This window comes from Nicotiana tomentosiformis, chromosome 8 (assembly GCF_000390325.3).
Source record: "Nicotiana tomentosiformis chromosome 8, ASM39032v3, whole genome shotgun sequence".
Taxonomy (NCBI): domain Eukaryota; kingdom Viridiplantae; phylum Streptophyta; class Magnoliopsida; order Solanales; family Solanaceae; genus Nicotiana; species Nicotiana tomentosiformis.
Genome location: NC_090819.1, coordinates 115751453 through 115757754, shown reverse-complemented (window position 1 = coordinate 115757754; position 6302 = coordinate 115751453).

The following is a 6302-nucleotide window of genomic DNA, read 5'->3' as shown; positions in this document are numbered from 1 at the left end:
AGTGTTTCCTATAGGTACGAGGTCTTATACTGTGTATTATGATGCGTCGTGTACTGGTCTCAGCGCGGTGTTGATGCAAGACAGTAGGGTGATTGCTTATGCGTCTAGACAACTGAAGGTACAAGAGAAGAATTATCCTATTCATGACCTCGAATTAGCAGCTATTGTTCATGCCTTGAAGATTTGGCGGCATTATTTGTACGATGTCCATTGTGAAGTTTATACTGACCATCAGAGTCTACAACATATGTTCAAAATGAAGGATCTCAATTTGCGACAACGGAGGTAGTTAGAGTTACTTAAAGATTATGATATCACCAGCTTGTATCATCCGGGGAAGGCCAATATGGTGGTCAATATATTGAGTCGAAAAGCAGAGAGTTTGGGCAGTTTAGCATATCTACCGGTAGCAGAGAGGCCATTAGCATTGGAGGTTCAGGCCTTGGCCAATCATTTCCTGAGATTAGATATTTTGGAGCCCAGTCAGGTTCTAGCTTGTGTGGTTTCTCGGTCTTCCTTATATGACCGCATCAGGGAGCGCCAGTATGATGATCCACATTTACTTGTCCTGAAAGACACAGATCATCACGGTGATGCCAAAGATGTCACTATCAGAGATGATGGGGTGTTGAAGATGCAGGGTCAGATTCGTGTGCCAAATGTAGATGGGCTGCATGAATTGATTCTTGAAGAAGCCCACAATTTGCGGTATTCCATTCATCCGGGTGCCGCAAAGATGTACTAGGAATTGAGGCAGCATTATTGGTGGAGAAAGATGAAGAAAGATATAGTTGGGTTTGTAGCTCGGTGTTTAAATTGTCAACAGGTGAAGTACGAGCACCAGAGACCGGTCGTATTACTTCAGAGACTTGAAATTCCGGAGTGGAAGTGGGAGCGTATCACCATGGACTTTGTAGTTGGGCTCCCACTGACTTCAAGGAAATTTGATGTCATTTGGGTGATTGTGGATAGATTGACCAAGTCTGCGCATTTTATTCCACTTGGTACTACTTATTCTTTGGAGCGGTTAGCGGAGATCTATATCCGCAAGATTGCCCGCCTTCATGGTGTGCCAGTGTCCATCATTTCAGATCGGGGCACACAATGTACATCACAGTTTTGGAGAGCAGTGCAGCGGGAGTTAGGCCCACAGGTTTAGCTGAGTACAACATTTCACCCTCAGACGGATGGACAGTCCGAGCGCACTATTCAGATATTGGAAGATATGCTACATGCTTGTGTTATTAATTTTGGGGGTTCTTGGGATCATTTTCTGCCACTCGCGGAGTTTGCTTATAATAACAGCTGCCAATCGAGTATTCATATGGATCCGTATGAGGATTTATATAGGAGACAGTGTCGGTCTCCGGTGGGTTGGTTTGAGCCGGGTGAGGCTAGGTTATTGGGTACTGACTTGGTTCAGGATGCTTTGAATAAGGTTAAATTGATTCAAGAGCAGCTTCGCACGACGCAATCTAGACAGAAGAGTTATGCTGATAGGAAGGTCCGTGATGTGTCTTACATGGTTGGGGAGAAGGTTCTGTTGAAGGTTTCGCCGATGAAGAGTGTTATGAAATTCGGGAAGAAGGGCAAGTTGAGTCCTAGATATATTGGACATTTTGAAATACTTAAAAGGATCGGAGAGTTAGCTTATGAACTTGCTTTGCCACCTAGTTTATCGGATGTTCACCCAGTGTTCCATATATCCATGCTCTGGAGGTATATTGGAGATCCATCTCATGTTTTGGATTTCAGCACAGTGCAGTTGGATGGTAATTTGACTTATGATGTAGAGCCGGTGGCTATATTAGAGCGACTGGTTCAAAAGTTGAGATCAAAGAACATAACTTTAGTGAAAGTGCAGTTGAGAGGCCAGCCAATTGGAGAAGCTACTTGGGAGATTGAGCGGGAGATGCAAAGCAAATATCCATACCTATTTGAGGCTCCATGTATGATTCTAAACCCGTTCAAGAAGACGAAAAGAGACAATATATCAGTACCATCAACAGAAATCATATAACTAATAACAGCAACATAAAGACCATAAAATAGATGAAAAGCAATAAAAATAATAATTAAATAAGGCATGGTACTATGGAAAACGGAAGAATAGTGTGAACACAATATTAACCGCGAGCATTCTAAGACACAACCCTATCAGACTAGCCTCACACCCGGTACGAAGTAGAAAAATGCTAAACTACCTCCTAGCCTACAACCTTAATGCTTGACCTCCATACCTTCATATCAAGGGTCATGTCCTCGGAAATCTAAATCCATGTCATGTCCTACCTGATCACCTATCTCCAATCTTCTTAGGCCGCCCTCTACCTCTTCTTGTACCCGCTAAACCCAACCGCTCATGCCTCCGTACCAGGGTATTCGGGCTTCTCCTCCGCACATGCGCAAACCATATGATCCTTTCTTCCCGCATCTTGCCATCCAGATCCACACCCACCTTCTCCTAAATATCTTCATTCCTAATCTTATCCATCCTAGTATGCCCGTACATCCACCTCAACATCCTCATTTCTGCTACTTTTATCTTCTGGATATGTGAGTTCTTAACCGGCCAACACTCTATGCATACAACATGACTGGTCTAACCACCACTCCATAAAACTTACCTTTGAGCAGTAGTATCACTTTCTTGTCACACATGACTCTAGATGCTAAGCTCCATTTCATCCACCCACCCCTATACGGTGTGCGATATCCTCGTCGATCTCCCCATCTCCCTGGATAACTGACCCAAGGTACTTGAAACTGACTCTCTTAGGGATGACCTATGATTCAAGCCTCACGTCCATGCCCGCCTCCCTCGACTCGGCGCTGAACTTGCACTCCAGGTATTATGTCTTAGTCCTACTTAACATGAAACCCTTAGACTCAAGGGCATGTCTCCAAAGCTCCAACCTCTCGCTAACGTCGCCTCGCGTCTCATCAATCAGAACTATGTCATCAGCAAATAACATATACCCTGGCACCTCAACTTGAATATGGTGTGTTCGAGTGTCCATAACCAGGGAAAATAAAATGATCTGAGCGCAGATCCTTGGTGCAACCCCATAACAATCGGAAAATGCTCTGAGTTTCCTCCCACTGTCCTAAGCCGAGTCTTAGCTCCATCATACATGTCCTTAATCTCCCTAATGTAAGTGACCGTCACACCTTTTGCCTCCAGGCATCTCCCAAGAAACTCCTTAGGTACCTTGTCATACGCTTTCTCCAGGTCAATAAACACCATGTGCAGATCCTTCTTCCTATCCATTTACTATTCCACTAACCTCCTAATAACGTGGATAGCTCCCGTAGTTGAACGACCTGGCATAAACCCAAACTGGTTGTCGAATATAGACACTGTCATCCTCACCCTCACTTCCGCCACCCTCTCCCAAACTTTCATGGTATGACTTAGTAACTTGATACCCCTATAGGTGTTACAACTCTGGATATCGCCTTTGTTCTTGTATAGCGGTACCACCCTAATCCACCTCTACTCATCCGACATCATCTTCGTCCTGAAAATAACATTAAATATCCTAGTCAGCCACTCCAAGCCTGCTCTACCCACGCACATACAAAATTCTACCAAAATTTTGTCTGGCCCAATTGCTCTACCTCTACTCATCTTACGCATAGCCCCCACGACCTCCTCAACCCTAATGCGTCTACAATACCTAAAGTCTTAGTAACTCTCAGAATTCCCCAATTCACCTAGCACAATATCCTTGTCCCCATGTCCGTTCAGGAGTTTATTAAAGTAAGTCTTCCATCTCTGCTTAATTTGTGCCTCTCCCATTAATACTCTACCATCCTCGTCTCTGATGCACCTCACTTGGTCCAGATCCCGAGCCTTCCTCTCTCGCCTTGGCAAACCGGAATAACTTCTTCTCCCTGCCTTTGTCCCCTAGTTCCTTGTAGAGACGACCAAACGCAACAGTCTTAGCCTCCGTGACCGCCAACTTCTCCTCTTTCCTAGCTACCTTATACCTCTCTTTGTTCGCTCTTCACTACTCCTCGCTTGTATTCCCTACTAACTTCAGGTACGCCATCTTGTTTGCTTCCACTTTAACTTGGACCACTTCATTCCACCACCAGTCGCCTTTGTGCCCTCCAAAGTAACCCTTCGAAACTCCTAACACCTCTCTCACTGCCTCTCTTAAACAATTCAGTGTCGTCGTTCACATAGCGCTCGCCTCCCCACTACTCCTCCAGGCTTCCATGGCCGATAACCTCCCCTCCAACTCCTGAGCTTTATCTTTAGTCAAGGATCCCCACTGATCCTCGGTTGACCTTGTGCCGACCTCTTCTTCTTCTTTATCATGATATCGACGTCCATCACCAAGAGCCTATGCTACGTCATGAGGATCTCCATAGGGATAACCTTGCAATCCTTACACATACCTTTATCACACCTCTTGAGGAGGAGGTAACTAATTTGAGTCTTCGCAACCGTACTTTGGAAAGTAACCAAATCTCCTCCCTCTTTGGAAGACTAGAGTTCACAATCACCAACTCAAATGCCTTAGCGAAATCCAATAGTGAAGTACCTCCTCCGTTCCTATCCCCAAAGTCGAAGACATCATGCACCTAACCATAACTACCAGCAGTCGACCCAATATGACCATTGAAATCCCCTCCTATAAATAGCCTCTCAGCAGGTAAAATACTACGCACAATCTCATCCAACCCTTCCCAGAAGCGCCTTTTAACCTCCTCATCCAAGCACGCCTATGGCGCGTAAGTGCTAAAGACATTTAGAGTGCACTCTCCAACCATAACTTAATAATCATTATTCTATCATTCACCCGCCTAACCTATACCACAGACTCTCTAAGTTCCCTATCTACCAAAATACCCACTCTATGCTTACCCTTCATGACTCCAGAGTACCACAACTTATAACCGTCTGTATTCCTCGCCTTCGATCATACCCGCCTAGTCTCCTTGACGCAAGTTATATACCTTCCTCTTCTGAGAATCTTCGCCTAACTCTATAGACTTAACCATCAATGTTCCTATGTTCTATGACCCAATTCTCAATTTAAAGGCTCATTTGTTCCCCTTACCCCTGCCTCCCATCCCACCACCTGTGCCCTGCCCCCCACCCGAGGACATGACCAACTCTACCATCCTAGACCACAACCACTATACCTACAACAGACTAAGGAAAACTTCTAACACAAAATAGGCAACATATCAAACTAGAAGAAAACAGTTTGTGACTACAGGCACGCTGATAGTATGATTAAACTAATGCGAGCTAAAATGGCAACAATTTAACTAATACAAAGAAGATAGACAGGAAAGCAGGAGGTACCAACTCCTGAGAATAGAACGTGGATATTCAACTTGGTGCAGCCTTTGCTGCCACTTCTGGAATGACAATCGCCGAAAAAGGGCACCGAAAAGTTGGCCGAAGTAACTGTATCTCGTCAGAACCAGATGGAGCATTGTGGGACAGGGATATTTCGAAGAGACAACTGACACCAAGAGATCTTTTGGCCGAAAATCCGCCTGTACAATGACACGCTCATAGGCGCATGGTTGGACCCTACTGGAAACCCTAGATCTACCGGCGTTGTGCGCACATATACAAGAAAATAAAAAAAAGGGGAAAAGAGAGAGAGAGAGAGAGAGAGAGAGAGAGAGAGAGAGAGAGAGAGAGAGAGAGAGAGGAAGAGAGGGGGTTAGAGTAAAGAGAAGGGAAAAAAGATAGAAAACGAGGGCAGTAGTCAGCTCAGGGCAGGCCGCCGGCGAAGTAGAAAACAAAGGGGAGAAAGAGAAAAAAATAGGGATAAAGTAGAGAAAGGAGAGAAAGGAGAGAATGGGGATGAGAGAGAGAGAGAGAGAGAGAGAGAGAAATAGGGGGAGAGATAATGAGACCTTACCTGGTGGTAGTGGTCGTCATCGGTGCCAGAGGTTGGCTTGTCATCGGTGGTGGCAGGGAGCCGTTAGAAGAAACCTAGTGCGCGCGAGAGAGAGATAGAGTTCGCGTATTTCCTTGAAGTTGTTAAGGTTACTCTGTTTACTTCTTCCCCTCCAAAGATAACGTTGACGATCCTCTTAGGAGTTAGAACTTTTGGTGCCTCCTCCTTGTTCCGAATTTTCATGTCAGCTAGCTTCGCCCTTTCGCTGAACAATTTTGTTAAGCATCCCTCCTTGAGCAAGCGATCGACATCACCTTAGAGGAGTCTGCAATCCGAAGTCTTGTAGCTGTGATCATTATAAAATTCACACCAAAATTCCTAGCTTCGCTTGCTTGGGTCAGATTTCATCTCTTTGGGCCATCATAATTT